Below are 19298 nucleotides of genomic sequence, written 5' to 3'. Positions count from 1 at the left end.
TATGTAATTTTTTTGCTACATTCGTTCCGGCTTGGAATGCGTTAGTTTGATCACAATTTTGTACAAGAGCCTTTTGGGACAAGGTGTTTTAGAAAGTCCTAACATGCAAGAAGTTTTAATGTAGAACTCATGTTTGATGTTAAAGTATTATCAATGTCAACGAGTATAATAGTTGGCAGTCTATTATAAGACTGCCTTGAATCTCGGAAGATGACAAAAATATAATTTTCTTAAATAAACATTACTAGTGACTAAATACGACGAGTGACTGGTGTCCTTATTTAAAATCAATGTCACACAAGACATACCTAATTAATTCGTTAACACAATATTTAATTAAACTACGTATTTTGCAGGCATTGTCTTTAAAAACATTCTAAATGTTTTCCTACTAAAATAACGTTCTTGAACTTTCACCTTCGCAAATTTACATATATTTATATTGATATAATGATTGGAATACTACAAGTTCAGTAAGCAGACGGGCTGAAAAGCCTTATATACATACTTAAATATATATATATATATATATATATTCGTTTCATTGCATTACGATATTTTTGTCGATTGACAAATATCCTGCAATATGGGGCAAGCACGGTCACTTTAGACATAGAGTCAGCTGGCTCAGTCAAATTCGAAGTAAAATCTCGTTTAATCGCAATATGTTTTTAGGTATTTTTTATAACGTCCCTTTAGCGATGTCGGTATGCCTTTGAGATTGTGTTTTCATTTCTTGAAGTCATAACCCCGGTAGGAGGTAAACCAGTCATCATCATAGACATTATAACATGAGGTAAGTCTTACGATATAGTTTTTTGGGTAGTTTTTATAATTTTTGGGTTTAATATGCGAATGCCCCGGTAGCATGTGACTCTGAGAGTATCATCAACAGCGCGGTAGGCCCACGAGATGGTTTAATGGGTTTTTCTCTCCGGCTCAAGATTATAAAAGATTTGTCGATTTGTGAATTTCATGAATTAAATATGGCCATTAAAAGTGTGATTAAAAATCTTTATATACTTAAAGCTATGTACCATCACCTATCGAGGTGTAAAATACGTGTTTTCTTTGGCGTGAGTGTATAATTTTATTTACAAATATTGTATTGTGTAAACGATAAGCATCTTATTGTAACTTCTGTCACGTGCTGAGTAATTTCCAAATCTCACATGATGCCTCGTATTAAACTTGGTTAGTGCACTTATAATTTCATGTAATGAAATACGTCAATAATTATAAATAATAACAGTAATAATAACAGAAGTAGCAAAAAGTATGTTGTTCAAGGAGAACTTATATTTATTATATAATAATTTAAAATACCGGAAGAACCGGTTTATTTCGACGATATTCTAAAATATTTGTAAATTCTAATGATTTTTGCAAAGTAGTTTCACCACAACAGTTTATGTTAATGTTACTCATAGTTCATATACGCACGTATTTAACTTTATTTTATTTTTACTTACTTCGGCTTGTGGAAATCCTGAGATTATATATTTTTCGTCATTCTTGAATTATTTCCTTCAAAACGGAAGCCAGCCACGCTCGAGCATGTCGAGGTGACGTTTTTGTACAACTTTTCAGCCCTCCCCTATGTTTACGTAAATTGCAAATTGTCAGATTAGTGAAAAATACACTTTTTGGCATGTAATTAACTCACCCTACCATAATCTGACGGGCTTTATCATTGACGGGCGGCAATATATATGGGGCTCATATTTGGTAAAAGTACTTAACCAGGTACAAGATACCCCCCTGTATATTAAAGTGCCACGCTGTAGTAAATCCCTAAATCCCCGCTTCGGCAACCCTACTATAGAAAAAGGTATACATATTTATAGACACGATGTGACTCTATGCTAAAACCAAAGATTAAACAACGTATACTAAAATCTGTGCACTAACCATATGCATAGGTACAATTATTTAATAACTTACGTCGTCTATTTTCCATACAAAACAATTTACACCAAAGTAGGTATACAAAAATGCAGATTGTATTGCTCAAAAAGCTCAGGGTTAATACATATTTATTACTATTTATATCAATAACTTGTATAGCTTGATGATCCCAATCGACTTTATGAAGTTTTTATGTGTAACATAAACCTTTTTAAATCGACAGTAGTTTTTTTTAAACTTTATTCATATAGGTAAACAACTACACATTGAACGTCAGAAAAGAAGTTAAATTAATTCTAAATTTACATTTACTACCAGTTTGCAAGTCAAGGGCGTAGAGCGGGCAAGAAGAACTGGCAAGAAACATTCCGCCACTATTTTTAATCGCTAAGTTTTGAGTCATACAAATTGTTTAAACTGGAGCAAATCAATCCCTAGGATCATTTAAGTTTGCATCAAATTTATAAAAAGCTTTTTTCATTAATTTACGTTTAACAAGGGCTTTGAATTTATTTAGTGATCATTTTACTCACAATATTATCTAATGTTTTAAGAATTAAGCTTATTTTTCTCTAGAGTTTATTATCTGGAATTTCGGCAATGGAGTAAGAAAAGAAAAAATATTAACTATCATGCATTTAAAGTTTCGTAACATATCTTTGAACACCACTCTGGATTGATTAATTACATCCATGACTCGTTCATGATGGGAAAAATCCATAATAATTAGATTACATAATTAATCATTTAGTAATAATAATAAAAAATCAGTGGCGCTACTACCTTTTTAGCTGGACTAGTAGGTGATACACCGTGACACACGCCTTTTTTGGGTCCTGGGTTTCCTCGCGGTGTTTTCTTTACAGTTCACATTTTTTGAATTTCAATTTTAGAACTCTTTGTAAAACATTGCATTCAATTGTTAATGTGAATTGGCGGCAAATCTAAAACTTTTGTTACACGTGAAAATGAACCGAACGCGAGAAAATTTTCGGTCAATGATTTATAATGTCTTTCCTCGGGGGTTTACTCAACAACAAAGCTATTAAGCTGTGATTAGCATTTCTTAATGAAGCTCCATCTCGATGATCCGCGTGAGGGACGTCCTTTAACAGCGACTACTGAAGATAACATCAGTGAAGACGCACGATAGAGGAAGATAAGAGACGGACCTATCATCAGATACGGGCAAGCCTACGCATTGACATGAGTCAAGTTCAAAAAATATTACACGAACATTTAGGCGTCAAGAAGCTTTTTTACCAGATGTATTCCCCATACTTTAACCGACGACCAGAAACACCTTCGCCTGGACTGGTGTCGCCAGATGTTAGATAAGTTCAACGGCGGTGACTCAAATGCTGTATTTGACATCGTCACAGGTGATGAAAGCTGGATATATTGCTACGAACCCGAAACCAAAAGACAATCAGCTCAGTTTCCTGTCAAGGATCGGCCTACTTAGGTAAAGAAAGGAAGAAGTCAAGGAAAAAAAGATGATTGCCATATTCTTTGGTCGGAAAGATCATTTTGCGAAAGTTGTGATAGAAGATGGAAGGACAGTTAGTGCAGACTGGTATGTCAATCGCAGTTTTCCTGTTGTCTTGGGAAAAATTCGACAGCAGCGCCCTCGAAACAGGAACCACCTTCACCACGACAATGCTTCGCACTCCGCTAAACAAACTGTTGAATATTTGACTATGTCAGGTTTCGAGATAATGAGTCATCCGCCATACAGTCCTGTCCTGGCGCCCTTCTCACCCTGCGACTTTCATTTATTCCCGAGAACTAAAGATAAAACTCGAGGTATTCACTTTACGAGCCCTGAAGATGCGGTGAAAGCGTACAAAAATGCCATAGAAGAGGCCCCTTAGGAAGAATTGGTCCACTGCTTTTGTCAGTGGTTCCATCGAATGGGACGATGTGTAGAGAGGAACGGAGATTACTTCGAAAAACAAGTTTGGCATTTAGCCTTTTTTCATTTTCGGTGTTACCTAGGTACAAGTATCGTTGAATATTCTTTAACTGGTACGTATAATTGCTACTCATAATAATGAGCTAAATTCAGGACAAAAGCCTGTCTGGTCCGGAATAAGCCGTTTTTTGGGAAACGAGAACGTAAAGTGGACCGGCATTTCATCCGCCGATGAACTGTTTGGACTTGAGCAAAATTCAAATTATTGTCAGTTTTACACATGACAGAACAATAGCAGTTTTAGTATTTAATGGATTTCACAGATATTAGTTAAAACAAGCTAAAAATAAACATAAAACATACTTATATCTCTCTTATTCTTTTTTATATGTTGTTGAAACTACGTATGTATAGGTATCGTTACTTAGATAGTTTAGATTGCATAATTTCAATATCAATGCTATTATAGATTAAAGGTTTTGCCATATACGGCTACAAAGGAATTACAATTAATTTACTTTTACATAATCTGTTAATTATCACAGGTATTTTGCTTTATTTTTTGCATCGCCGCCAACAAATCAGCTTATGTACAAAGATAAGATTTCATATCGTTATCTGCACAACAAACGCATTTTATCCGGAAAAGGGGATTGAACATAAATAAATTATATAAATCAAGACAGAATGATTTAAAAATAAAACAGGTAACATTATACTTATGCCAGTTCCCACTATAGGAAACTCCTGTGGTGGGCTAGACAGTCTAGACTACAGCTCTTAGATATTGCAAGTACACATAAAGCGTACTAGATCATAGACATTTGACCAAAGTTCCCAACCGTGTCTATTTAAAGCAATTTTACTTTAGTGATTTAGAAATGTTTCGAAGTCACTTAAAAACAACTTTACAATTAGTTCTTTCAATGAGTTATTAAAAAATAATAATAATAGTGCTTTCAAACTCAAACTCAAAGTAACTTTATTCATATAGGTAAACAAGTACACTATGAATGTCAGAAAAGAAGTTAAATTAATTGTAAATTTACATTTACTACCAGTTCGCAAGTCAAGGGCGTAGAGCGGGCTAGAAGAACTGGTAAGAAACTTTCCGCCACTCTTTTTAATCGCTAAGCGAGTTACACGTAAGTTGTACGTGCAAAGAAGTCACATTTCTGAGCTTGTTTCAATTATATTTTTTCTCTAAATGGAAGTATCCAGAGCGATAGTGTCCACTTTGCCATTATTATTGGTATTTTATAGCAAATCTATTGATATAACGGCTAACCGTTCGGTTAATGTATACCGTTCACTTTTAAATCTAGTCTTCGACCACAATTTAGAAAGTTCTTTAATCAGGACAAACAATAATAATAGTAATAGATGTAATAATGCGCAGACAGATACACTAAAATAGTACTTATAACATTTATTAATTTAGGTAATTTTTGTACATCTGCATTTCCATGTTCTACCAGCTACATACATATATTGGACATAAAGAATTGGCAAAAATTCTCCTCCGTTTTATTTTATTTAAAGCAAACAATGTACAACAAAGTATTTTTTTGTACATTGTAAGAATATATCCCGCATAACTTTACTAGGGAAATAAGGAATAGGGATCTCCTGAATTGTTTTTGTCTTGGATTTATCGAGGAAGGTTTTATGGTACTACCGAACTAAGGCGGTTCACCTGCAAAGCACATCTAGCAAATAGTTAACCTAATAGAATAGTAACAGTAATTTTTTGTACACTTCGCACAGTGTTCCGTGTTCGACTTTGGAACTAACCGGAAGCACGAAAATACGTTTAGTATTATGTTAACTGTACCAAATACCGTAAGACGAATATTTGATTAAATTATCTATCGTTTGTTTATTTGACTTATCCTATTCAATAAATAAGAGCTTATGGGACATCCATAATCAGCCACTATAGTCATACACACACATGGCTGCGTTGCCGGCCTTTAAGGAAGGAGTATGCTATTTTATAAAAGGTAATAACCGATTTTTTGTCGTCTATTACAAAGTTATTATATTATTTAAACAACTGTGTGTGTGTCTAGTGCTTTTCGGTAATCTTGATGACCAAAGACAAAAGCGAGAGTTAAAGACAATATTCAGCTCTACTCGTGCCGCCGTACTAGCCGTACTTGTGTATTCCGTTGATGTTTATAAGTCCTTTAAAAGCGGCACATTAAAGCGTATACGATCCTAAAATCCCTGAATGCGTCATAAACGAGTGACTTGCGTTGAAAATAAAACTCGTTTTGTTGCTTAAGACACTTCTAACAGCACTCTTATTACCCTCGTAAAGGTTGGCCCGATATTAAATTGTTTACGTTGTGCTTTCGCCCGTACTTGACACACTTTGGGATCGTATATTCCGAAAGTATTTTCTTTAAGACAATGTTATAAGAGTTAAGACGGTAGATATGTTAAGTTAAAAAGGTCTCGATTGCGCTCAAGATATTATTAGAACAGTTTTTCCTAACGTGGGACGTTCTCTGGGGGAAAATTTGTTTGTTAAAGGGGTCGAAAATATTTTTCACTTTTGTTTGGTTTAGCTTGTCTTCCCTACAATGATACACTCTACATAGCATTACAGCCATCCGCAATAACGACAATTAAATAATAAAAAGAAATTAGTTGAAACTGCGAAAATGTTTACGTTTTTTTGTCGCTTTATTGTCCTAGAGTAAATAAACTCGACTGTCGGCATCATACGTACTGAACTTTTTATGAAATCAGTACTTTTGTTTACAAATCGCGATTGGTAGCACGTGCTTTAACACGAAGATGCCGCAAGATATTAATAAAATGTATAAAAAATACAACATAATTACTGGTGCAGCAAAAGACGTCAGGCGCAAATAACAGGCTACGTTTATACACGTTCAAATAAGAATTGTTTTTTACGGAAAACATTAGTAAGAAATAAACTTTTTTTTTCTAATACAGATTTTTCTTATTTCACTTTAATGACAACTCTTTGTAACGTCAAAATTTGCACAGTCCCTTGAGTGTTACACTGTATATAGATAGTATTATGTTACCATTAAGTACGTATTGTTCTGCATCAGATATATATATTTAATACAATTAATATCAAGCGCTTAATGATTTGAATATCACACAAAAGTTTTATGTGTATGACATATACGTGATCGTCTATACATATAGTTTAGTATTTTGTGGAGTTACGATCACGCACGGCTAACCACAGCGACTATTAATTCAATGCCCAAGAGATCTGTCGCATAAAATGCAGGCGATGCTGTCACTGATGACCTTCGATGAAGACAATGCGTGACACGGTATCTCTATGCCTTTGTCCCAAATTTAAGTAATTCCTATAATATTGACAATGTATGATAAAAAATTTAATAACTACATAATGTGCCAATGAATTGATTTTTCTGTTTTCAAGTACCTTGACCTTGTTGGCTGTTACTATAAGAGTTTGAAATTTATTTGATAAACAGACGAACTCAGAGTGGAAGATTGAAGCTGAATGGATCTCCAATGAAGCTGTAATGAGGCTATTATTCTGTATAGGGTGATAATGTAATCTGGAAGTTTAGTACATAATTGGCAAGTCTCAATAAAAATAAGTCGAGTCGAGTCCAGGAAAATTATGTTCAGTAGTCATATATCATAATTCAACGTATAATTATTCGCTATAATCAAACAAGCCTATTCACTACTAGCACTAATCTCAATCGAGGCCGTTTTTGAACCGTGTCACTAATTAATAACCATACATTTTTTTGCTACTAATTTTTTATGAATATTTTAGTTTTGTATTTATGTTTTTTTTTATAGAACAGGAGGCAGGAGGTTCAACTGATGTTAAGTGATACGGTCGCCCATGGACACTTATGCCTGAGGACACGCCAGTGTGCTGCCGGCTTTTTAAGAAAATGTGCCAATTTTATATACTTGTTGCATTACGATGCTCTGTAAGTTATTAACAAATAATAACTGTTTAGTGAAGTTTTAAATTATGTATTGTATTTTTAATTTGGATTTTTAACGTGTAGGACGTAGGTTGACTGGAAGAAACTGTTTTAGCCGTAAGACCGCCCTCATATATTCTCTGTCTTATTTGTGTCTCATGTTATTGTGATGTAAATAATGTGTTATTATTTTAATTTATGCAAATGAATACTGAATGAAACTATGTTTTGTTCAGCGTTTTATGATTTTCAGCTTCTATTATTGCAATGGATATTTCTGGAAGGAAGTATGTATGACAATGACTAACATTGAGCGTTTAATGCTTGTGTATTGTGCCAAAACATTAGAATGTGAATGGCCCCTGAATATTATTCTAGTTTCGTTTATGTATTCAAGGAATAATAACACTGTTTCAACTCAATAAAATAATTTTAATTAATGGTAATGGGATTCAATAGAAAATCCATTGGCGCTACAATATTTTTAGGCCTTGGTATCAGATTTATTTATCTGTTTCATTTGTTTCTTTCTAACAGACAAGGCGGTCTTTTGGATATACTTAGCATGGCGAGACTGTACTCCGCTTGAAACTCTATAAATCGCAAATTCGGTCCCACATGCAGTACTGTTCTCACCTCTGAGAGCGCTCCCCAGTGCCAGCTCCTTCCATTTATTCGTGTTTAAGGAAGAGCGATTCGACGATGACCTGTGATTTACCGGAGCGATTTGATCTGGCGTAAAAGCGAGTGTTAAATGCGCACACAGTCAGAAAGTATACGATCTTAGGGATGAGAGTCACTCGACGAAGACTGGGCCAACACTTCCTCGCGTTATTATTGTTATTACTTATATAATTCCCAGACTTGTGAATTTAATTAAAAGTATATACTAGTTTGACTATGAACGCTTAACAATTAAAAAATACTTTCAAATCTTGAATAGGTTATCATGGTGTTTAACAATATTTATTATTGTTTTAATTTAATAGACTTATACGAATACGAAAACGTAAGATGTCGTCACTAGTGGGTGGGTAAATGACCTGCTTTGACCCGAGATAAACAACTTTACTTTTATTGCGTTAGTTTTTGTACAGAATACAGATTATGTCTCTTTAAACACGTTTGAAAATCGAATGTTTTTTATTATTTCCAATTTTGGTTTTAGAATAACGTTTAAGATATATTCCGAGATACCTACTTTAAATTCGTTTGTAAATCGAACGTTTTTTTTTTAAATTATAGCGTTAAAAAGGCCAGCTGAATCGAGGTTTTATTGAAAAGTATAGAACTAAGAGATTCTTGTTATTCTGTGAAATTTGCCGTCACCAGACCAAATCAAATCAAGATTTTACAATGTCAGTAATTATAATTATTGTACCGGTTGGCAAGCGTCCCAGTAAAACTCTGAAATGTCATTTAAATAGTGACAAGTTTTTCTTTTGCATTTTTAACGAGTACTGTTAATTTGCTTAAAACAAGTTATATGCGACGACGAAAATAATATATTTTAATGAATGTGAATCTTGAATGTGAGTAATTACCCGATTTTAATAGGTAGTATTCATAACTCAGACGTTTTCCTCCGTGAATTAATCTACAACACATAGGATGTCTAATATCAATAATGTGTAAATTCGCACGCAATGGTGCAGTGTATGAGGGAACAAAATGTCTCGTTGACAGGAAACCATATTAGCTCGTCCAATAGAAGAGCCTTAGAGGGATGAAATAAATTGTACATAAACTGTGTTCCTTTGTAGCATACGTAATAGGTAAATAAATAGGTAATCTACGTTGGCCTACAATTGTTATAAGTTTTGCATTTAAACTGAGGTGGTAATGTTAAACAATGGCGAATTTCGCTAACTAATGATTAGTCAAAAATCACAATAAACGTCAACATCATCGATCATTTCGTCTTTTGTTTTTCGTAAGAATGTAAAACAAAGGCGGGATGCGTTTTCTTGACATTGTTCATCTGCATCCATAGTCTAATCATAGAGCCGTTCTATGATCCGTCGTTCCGTTTGACAAATTTAAACGTCAAACTCGTTCCGTTCATCATTCACTTGAAACAAATGACGCAACGCGTAATATTGTCCTCTTTCAAACATGAAGAAACAATACATGTGTAATTAAATATGTGAATAATAATTGTGAATATGTAGAACAGGTACTATCTGACAGTAAATCAAATTTGTCGACGACAAACACACGACATATGATTGACCTAAGATAACATTAATATATCTATTATGACAAAGTTGTTTTGAACTTCTGATACTGTATTAGAAAGTAGAGAGAAGAAATTACTCTCCAATTATTGGTTTTGAAAAATTACAGCGAAATAATACGTACTTTCTGTTGCTTGTATTTTTATTCCAATAACAGTGTATAACATTTCATTGCTCACTCAGACAATACAATTTGAGATATAATTAACAATTGCGTCGTGCAAATCCCTTATCCTACTAATATTATTAACGCGAAAGTTTATAAGTGTAGCGTATACATCAGAATAACACATATAGGCTACAATTTATAAAGATATTGTGTGAATTGTTCAAAATATCAAGTAAGTAAGCAAAAATCTTCCATTCTGGAGTGCGCTCCCAAAACGCTGTATGATGGAAATGTTTATTGTTAATGTTTATTTATGAGAATACTGCAGTAGCGACCTATAGGTAGGCTTATGATTAGGGCTCTGCAGTGCTTAGTTACCGTATATATCATGTTGACAATATTGTTACGTTATTATAGTGCTGTAACGTCTCAATATTGTCAGGTTTTTTTTCAAATGCGACCTAAAAATTATCTATGCGAAAATTTTAATGCCATAATGTAAGTTTCTTTTCTACGCCACGCTAATATAAGCTACTCCAAAAACTAATCCTGCGCAGACGGAGTTGTAGCTAGTGGTTCATACATCGTAGCGATAAAATTAGAAATTTAAAAGATCCTATGTGGCCTGTGTTTTGTCTTATCAACCACGCTTACATCGAAAAATCCTGTAATAATTTATCATTAGTCATTTAAGGTTATATGTATCTAAACGGCCTTAAAACATTAATTTATTACTTTGACATTAAAAAATAACAGTTTAAATTAAGTAGTTTTAAATTTAACACAATTAAAAGAATTTTAACTCGTTACAAGTTCGTTTTAATAATTGACTATATTTTTACAATCAAGTTAATTGACTCTAAGTGATTGACCTTTAATTCTTTAAAGCCTAAATACACCTTAATTGTATGTATCGGGCTTTTCATATTCGCATATATATAAAAAAACAGCTGCAACCTTTTTAGATCTAGGCCTCAGAATTCGCTATGTGTTTCATGATCATTTATCAATCTAACAGGTAAGTATAAAAGATTCTGAACCTAGCAAACGCCGTCGACTTACGAACGAACCAATGTCGGAGACTGCGTAATGGCAACACTGCAAAGAAATCACTAGAGACTTTAGAGGCTGGAGCGATTTAGTTTTTTTTAAATTTTAAAAATAGAATGTCACTATTTTTTTAAATGAAAACACTTTAGTAAAGGAGACTTTAAGGGCAGGAATGTTTTTCTTTTTTTTAATTTAGACAATTATAGAAAACACATGGCTATATCCTTTCACCCTACATCCTCTAGATCCAGCCAACACTGCAAATACCAATTACCTAGTTTTTTTTTCATTCAAATATTCAACAAAAAACCGTTCCATTTATAATTTTAGTTTAAATATAATACTTTCAAGAGGGGCTTAAGCCTACGGTTGTTGAATGAACAAAGTTTGAAATGAGTTTTTGAAACATTCGATGAAACTTTTTGAGCAATATTGGCCTAGTGGGTTGAGTGGTCGTAGGGTTGTACACCAGCAGCATCAATAAATTTCCATGTGTTAACAGTTGCTCAAAGAAGAATATTATTGAGGAAATCGGCATGACAAAGGCTAATCACATAATCGTGTAAAAAATAATTTTTCGAGGAATCGAATGCAATGCCACCAATCATTATTTTGCTGCATTGGTTATAGATTTTTATTCTTATATGGCCGGCAACTGACCCATGGACCCTCTGGCATTGATCGTGTCCGTGGGCGGTGGTATCACTTAACATCTTTCTGACCCGTTCCACCTATTCTATAAAAAATAGAGGACATCTCTTGCGTGGGACAAGCTTTTCGTATATATTTTATTAGGAATAAATATAAAACGACTTGCGCATCTAACGAAACGAGCCAATTTACTTGCTTGTGCTGTGAATACAGAATTCATTTCAACGTGCGAACCTGTTAAAATAGTTTTTTTTGGATCAATTCATTAATTCATTGTGATTTGTTCAAACGAACACAACGAGGTTTACATTACCTTTGTTTAGTTAGTTTTTAATACGTGGTTGCCTTAGTTGTTGGACTTTTACTTAACTGTTAACGTTCATTTCCGCATGTTAGCAAGCTTCGTCTCCTATACAGTCAGTGTAGTGTTATTGTTTTAAGTAATTTGTGTTCACAATAATGTTAGTAACAGTAACAACCGGTCCTACCAAATATAGGTCTGTCTCTGTCTGGTTAGCGATATTTTTTTGTAAACAGACAAGAGACTAATGGACGAGGTGATTTTTGGTTTCCTCACGATGTTTTCCTTTAGAGTACGCACGTCGCGTGTTTATTGCGTATATAGCATCCTGAATTAAGGCGCACATGCTCAAGCGTCTGTGTCAACACTAACATTAATATAACCTTATTCAAATCTAACATATGTCTGGATGGAATATGTACATAAAACGTAAAGTTTATGTCTAACTATTGGAGATAACTAGGAGATTTGAACAGAAAATTTTCACTGATTAACAAAACTCGAAACTCAACCTATGTAAATAATTAGTGATAATAGTATATAAGTAAAAGTATAGAGATCATTTATTGTTTATAAATGAGAGAGAATGAGAGAGAATTTGAATTAATTGAGATTTAGTTATCACGTTTTTAAATTATTATCATTTGGCATATATTAATAAGCGTCAATGTTATTTGTAAAGTGTACCTTACATACAGTTACAAATACCCTTTTAATATGTAATACTTATATCATAGATATAAAAGCGTAAACGTGTCTTCTTTATTTGGAGTAATAAAGAAACCAGTTGCCATTCCTTTTAAAGCCATTTGAAGAGTATCTTATGGCTCTTGAAGAGTCAGTGAATGACAGTAAAATGTCCTACTATATCAATTAATTAACTGAACTACAAGTAAAATAAGTTAAAGAAAAAGAAAATTTAGGTTTAAAGTTAATTGCGCTTATCTTAACAAATACTGGTTTGAATTGAGAAATTCTTGGATATGCTAAACTATCAGGCAGCTATTACAATTTACACAATACGTTTTATTACTACATATATAATTAACGGCATAATTGTAATTACTTAAAAGTGGTCTACACGTTGTATATACTCTATTTTCTATATGGTATAAATAAACAATTTTGATTTTGAGGCACGGTGTTAGCAGTTTTTCGAAGCTTAATTTCACAAATCAATATTTTCGTTATCGATTCGGAAAATGTTATCTGAGAATGTTAGAAAAATTATTAACAATTAAAGCTCTGTAAGGGCGAAAGAGAAGAAAAATAAAGGTAATTCCTAGAATATATATATTTATAGGGGAAAACAGGCAGTTGGCTACACTGATGGTAATGAAATCTGCCAGGCTGCTCACGTGTGTGTGCCGGCCTTTAAGAATAGCCTTAAAGTAATCTATCTTGATTAGCATTGCTTTTTTATTAAAAATGTTCCAAACAAATCGATACAAATTATTTCCTTTAGTTTTTACCCTGGCCACTCTCGTTTCGGTTTCCGAATTTCATTAACCTTGTTTGAAACTCGAGGGACCAAAGATAACGGTAAGATTGCACTAATTAAGAGAGGAGACTTTCATTATGTAGAAATCAATCAGAAAGACTATATATGTACTGTAAAATAATCATCCCGGTTCTTGTTGGAATTTTCTACCTATGTGCGCAAATAGCGTGAGGAAACCGGCATGTCTTAAATCCAAACATCGATCAACTGTGTATAGAGATGATGCATTCTGAGGCCAAGACCTATATAGGGTTATAGTGCCATTGGATTAATAATAAATATTTGTATAAGTGTTACGTTTAACGTGCTAAAAGTTAAAGAATCTGTGTTTTATAGTCTATTATATGACATAGATACACGTTTCAATACATTTTTAGCACTGGTTAGCGAGAGACATAGCATTTTAATATGTATTGGTGAGTCTACTTAAATTATTGAATATAAGTGCTAACTGTTGTCGCAAAGTTAGAATTTGCAATTTTCAGCATTGATTTACAAGCATTTCTATCCCCATATTTTTCAGCTAAAAACACGGGGATATACGAAAAGTTATGTAAAAAATCAATAAATTCGGGATTATATCCTCTAAATAATTGTTGAATGTTTTATTACGTTTACATTCAAGATGATATGACAATTCACTGTTATAATAGGTATATAACCGATTTATAAGTTGCTTGAATGTAATTTCTAGGAACTTGTATAAGGGATAAAATATAAGTTTGCTCTGGGGAAATATTCAGCACATGGCAGGGCGAGTTTCATCCTAGATTAGATATTAAGCCAACCACAAGCGTTGTTAGTTAGAAACTTGAAAGTTATATTAATGTGTTGAAGTTGGAGAAAATTAGTTTTGAAATCATGTATATTACATTTATAGGATTTCAAAACTAGTTAAGTTCATTTAAAAATTAGCGAGCTTGATTTGGCCCAAACTTTTCAAATTTAATTTAAAATATCATATATTCAGACTAATAACAAATAAACGACAGATTTCCAACGGCGTAAATCTGAGTTAAATGCTGTGTATGTATTGATTATGATGGCTGTTGATATTTGTCTTCATATTTTTTATTAGCCTGTAAACGTCAACTCTATGTAGTTAATATTTCGGTCTGAGCACTGTTCAAAGTAGTTGTTCAGTGGTTACGTCATTTTGGCCCTTAAATACATCAATTGCAAACTTTAATTGGGACTTAAACAACGCGCGGTTGCAGCGCTACACCCGTGCTGCGGCCACGCATCAGTTCATCGATCGACTAGTGCTGCTCGCACGTATTTTTTTGTTTAATAGTCTTGTAACATGAACGAAAATCAGGTTGAAAAATTTATCGATGAGGTTGAGAGTCATCCGATATGGGATTCGAGGTCCGACAAATGCGGTAAATGAGGTAAAAATCATGCATTAAGTTTATTGAGAATTTCACTAAAAAAAAAACTGCAAGTGAAAAAGATAAGTATATTTTTAATACAATTATTTTATATTTTTATTTCACATTGACAATTCTTCTTCTGGGTTAACGAAATGGATCGTTCGTTTCGTATCGTATCGTTTTTTATAATAACACTAAGAACAGTGTTTCTTTGTCAGAGTCCATCGTGAAAATATGTACTACACTACGATTCTCAAACTTAGCGACATCAGTGCGGTAGCCGCGCGGCACATTGCGGCAAATATTATGGCGCCCTTAGTTTCAGCGATTTCTTCAAACGGTTTTTCGTAATACCCAATAAGAATTTAAATGAGTCTAAACAGTAACACTCATATTTTAGCATCGCCGAAGTTATGTAATTTTTCTATGACGACAGTGCGATTGTTAATATACGAAATCATATCAACATCCATATATATATATAGTTTGTAATTTATGTTAAATATCCGAGCCAGCTTTACCAATACAACCTACGTGCATAATTTCTCCAAGTCCCCGAATGCATAATAAATGGCGTATCTGACAGCGAGCGTGGGCTGTGCTTAATTAGTACTCATCCGTAGGAAATTCATTTATAGGATTGTCTCTTGTAGCAATTTGTCACGACTATGAATATTAATATGTAATTTATCCGTAATTTAGCTATATATGGTTTGTATTGTGAGGTCGTTATTACTAAGAGTAAGGCAAATACATTTCTATATTAGAAAAACAGTCTTACGATAAAAAAAAACCTTAAAAATTCTAAATACTGAGTTAAGAAAATTTTAAATTAATTATTTTACCTCTTATAATGTATTTGTATGTTTATAATAATCATGCAAATATAAAGCCAGAGATTTTTGAAGTGAACCTTCTTTATCGGCGTTGTTCTTCCAACCAATTTACCGTCACACTATTCGGTTACGCGTCACATTTTTCCGTTACGCGACATTTTTTCTTGTCCCTACCACGATTGATTCGAAGCCATTAATTACAAAAATATATAATCACGATAACAATGATAGTAATAATTCAATTACAATTAATGAAATTCTGTAATAATCTTAGTAGTAATAAGGTGAAATGAAATAATTATATTATTTATATTCATTTCTAAGATAGTAAAAGCCTTTTGTTAAACTTTATCTAATTTAACTTTATTTAAGAAATTTCTGTAAAGTTGCATATAGTAGATCATTTTTCGAAAAATAAGGTCATAAAGAAGTTTCACTTCTTACGTGTGTACACTAAAAGTTAGGGATAATCGCGGCCCATTAAAACTTGCAAGACCCGGAGGTTTGTAGTGAAACCTTTGAGTCGGTCCCGAAATAACCGGAATAGAAAATGGTTCCATAAAGCTGAATCATAACTGACTAAGTAAAAACTTAGCGAAAAGAGTGGAAGAGAAAAAGAGGTTCTTCTTATCCGTTCTACGCCCTTGACTTAAGGACTGGCAGAAAAAATAAATTTAACATTGTTACTTTGTAAATTAAACTCTAAAATATAATAATCCTGTGTAAATGTATTTTAATGTAATATAAAATTATACAATCATTTTAACGCACAGTTTAAACATTTCTTTGCCATGCACGACTGACATGAGATAACATTGTGTAGTATATAGTTCTTTCAATATCCGTTCAAAGTTAGAGCGATTACTTAAACCGGTCGGTACTAAAAGCCAGGATTGCTATCGCTGTAGGCGGTTACAGAGTATTGGTAATGCTGGTCCGTAATTCATATTCGCTGTACTTTTCACCCATACTAATATTGTAAAGAGATAAAGTTTGTACGGCTTAAACCGATTCTGAAAGTCCTTTTCCCAAAAGAAAGTCACGTTATTTGCGAGTGCCATAGGGTGTATATTAACCCGAAAAACGTATTCGGATTTGTAATGTATAAAAGAAAAGACGGATGGAAGAAAATATTTCTTTCCTTAACGATGATTGAGCTTTAGAGAAAGGTTGTAGATCTGTCTTTATCAATATCTAGAGGTATTCAGGAGAAACGACGGGTTATAAGTAATAAAGTGAAAAGGTATTCGTTGTGGCTTAAATATATATATTCAATACAATGTTAATTTTAGTATAGTATTTTTGATTGCTTAAATTATTATAAGGAAGCTATGGAATTTCAACGACTCGTCTCGTTTTACGCTTGATTGTTATTCTATACACGTAGTTTGTGGTCGCCTATTTTATGGCCAGCCATGTCTGGCGCATAAAGATTTTGAAGGAACTTTTATTTCCTTTACATTACAGAAGCCCAAATAGGAATTACCCAATAATTCAAAATATCACAGTAGGATAGTGTGGATTATTAAAATATGTATAAAATTCTCGTGTCACAACGGTTGATACCATACTCCAACGAAACTGCTCGACCGATACTTATCAATTTTTTATGCATATTCAGTTAGTCTGAGAATCAACTACTATCTTTCAAACCCCTAAGTGATGAGGGGTGTCTACTCCAAAAAAATATCTTTATTTATTAGACTATTCATTCTGTTATGATACAGCATACAAAAATACATACAACACTTAATTGGTCACCTCTCTACAATCAACCCCTATGTTTTATTATAGTAGATGGTTCATTTTTATTGAACTAAAAAAAAAATCCTGGAAATAATATACATGACAAAACAACGTTTGTCGGGTCAGCTAGTTAAAATATAGAAGAACGTGAAAAGTTACGAATGCCGCCATATATTAGGTCCATACATATGAAATTGGCGTTTTGTATGGTATCAAAGTATGAACCATTGTTTTCTATGCACTTTTACCATCTCATAGGTAGTTCATTGATCCCTTTACTAAAAAAACCAGTCGGACGGGAATCAATAAAATCTGTGAAGTCGATTTGGACTGCCCCATCAGAGTTAAATGTTTTCCCTTGCAAGAAGTTGTCCAAATTTCGAAAAAAATGGTAATCTGTTGGAGCAAGGTCCGGGGAGTACGGAGGATGTCTTAGACATTGCAATTGAAGCTCTTCTAATTTGGTAGCCGTCTGTTGTGCAGTGTGTGGTCTAGCGTTGTCGTGAAGTAGCAGTGGCGTGGAGCGATTGACCAGCCTAGGTTGTTTAGCCGCTAGCTTTTCCATCATGGTTTGCAATTGCTGACAATATACATCAGCCGTAATAGTCTGGCCAGTTTTGAGAAAACTGCAATGAACAATACCGGCACTAGTCCACCAAACGCTTACAAGTAACTTTTTTGGGGTTAATTTTCGCTTGGGGCCGGATTTGGCTGGCTGGCCAGGATCCAACCATTGCGCTGTGCGCTTCCGATTATCGTAAAGAATCCATTTTTCATCACAGTTAATGATTCGGTTTAAAATACCTTCATTATTGTGCCGGTTCTGTAATGTAACGCAGCAGTCGACGCACGTTTGCGGGTTTGCTTCAGTCAATTCGTGAGGTACTCAAGCTTTATAATCTTCCCAATTTGCTTCAAGTGAATTAAAACAGTTTTACCACTAACACCGCAGCCTGAAGCTAACTCGGACGTGGTTTGCGATGGATCCGCTTCCACAATAGCGTTCAATACTTCATTATCGACTTGGGTCTCCGGCCGTCCACGGGGCTTGTTCTGCAGGTCGAAATTTCCAGTACGAAAACGTTGGAACCAAAAACGAACTGTGTTTTCTTTTGCAACACTAGTCGTTTCCGCAGCACTAGTGCCACGGCGGAACTCGTACTCGTAAATAATGCGAGTTTTCCATTTTGTCAAATGAGTGACGCAAACAGAAAAAAAAGAAGAAAAAAACAAATGATTGACGGTCATCGAAGCACAAATACATGAGTAAATAGCTGTACAAATTTGAATTTGAAATTCCTAACGAAAGAGGAGGTATTTGAGGACAAAGCGGCGTACGACAAAACGCCAATTTCATATGTAAGGACCTAATATAATATACCATACTTACTACATCATTGTATTGAAGAGAACATCAATAAAAAAAATTATACACCATAAAAGGCAGTTAACACAGCCCATGTATATCTATTTTGTTAGTGGATGCGTTTCCAGGTGGAAGGACGTTGTACCTGGACATTGTACATCGTCATCCTTGCGTAGTTATTAACGGCCTTATAAACTATTCATAAGAACTAATTGATTAATAGCTACGTATCGTACTTATAAATAAGGTCAAAGATTTTGATATTAGTAAAATGCATTAGTTATATATGCATAATAAATGTTTAAGTAATTACAGATGCTTGTAATGCAATTAATTGCGT

General features: G+C 33.7%; 1 protein-coding gene across 3 annotated transcripts in view; it reads left to right on the top strand.

Annotated features, from left to right (window-relative positions):
- Positions 1–19298, top strand: part of LOC123713873 (dual 3',5'-cyclic-AMP and -GMP phosphodiesterase 11) — a 155412-nt gene that overhangs the window by 1102 nt on the left and 135012 nt on the right. The window lies entirely within an intron of this gene.

Source organism: Pieris brassicae, chromosome 8 (genome assembly GCF_905147105.1).
Source record: "Pieris brassicae chromosome 8, ilPieBrab1.1, whole genome shotgun sequence".
NCBI lineage: Eukaryota > Metazoa > Arthropoda > Insecta > Lepidoptera > Pieridae > Pieris > Pieris brassicae.
The sequence above is the reverse complement of the archived record's forward strand: the minus strand, read 5'-3'. Positions and strand labels throughout refer to the sequence as shown.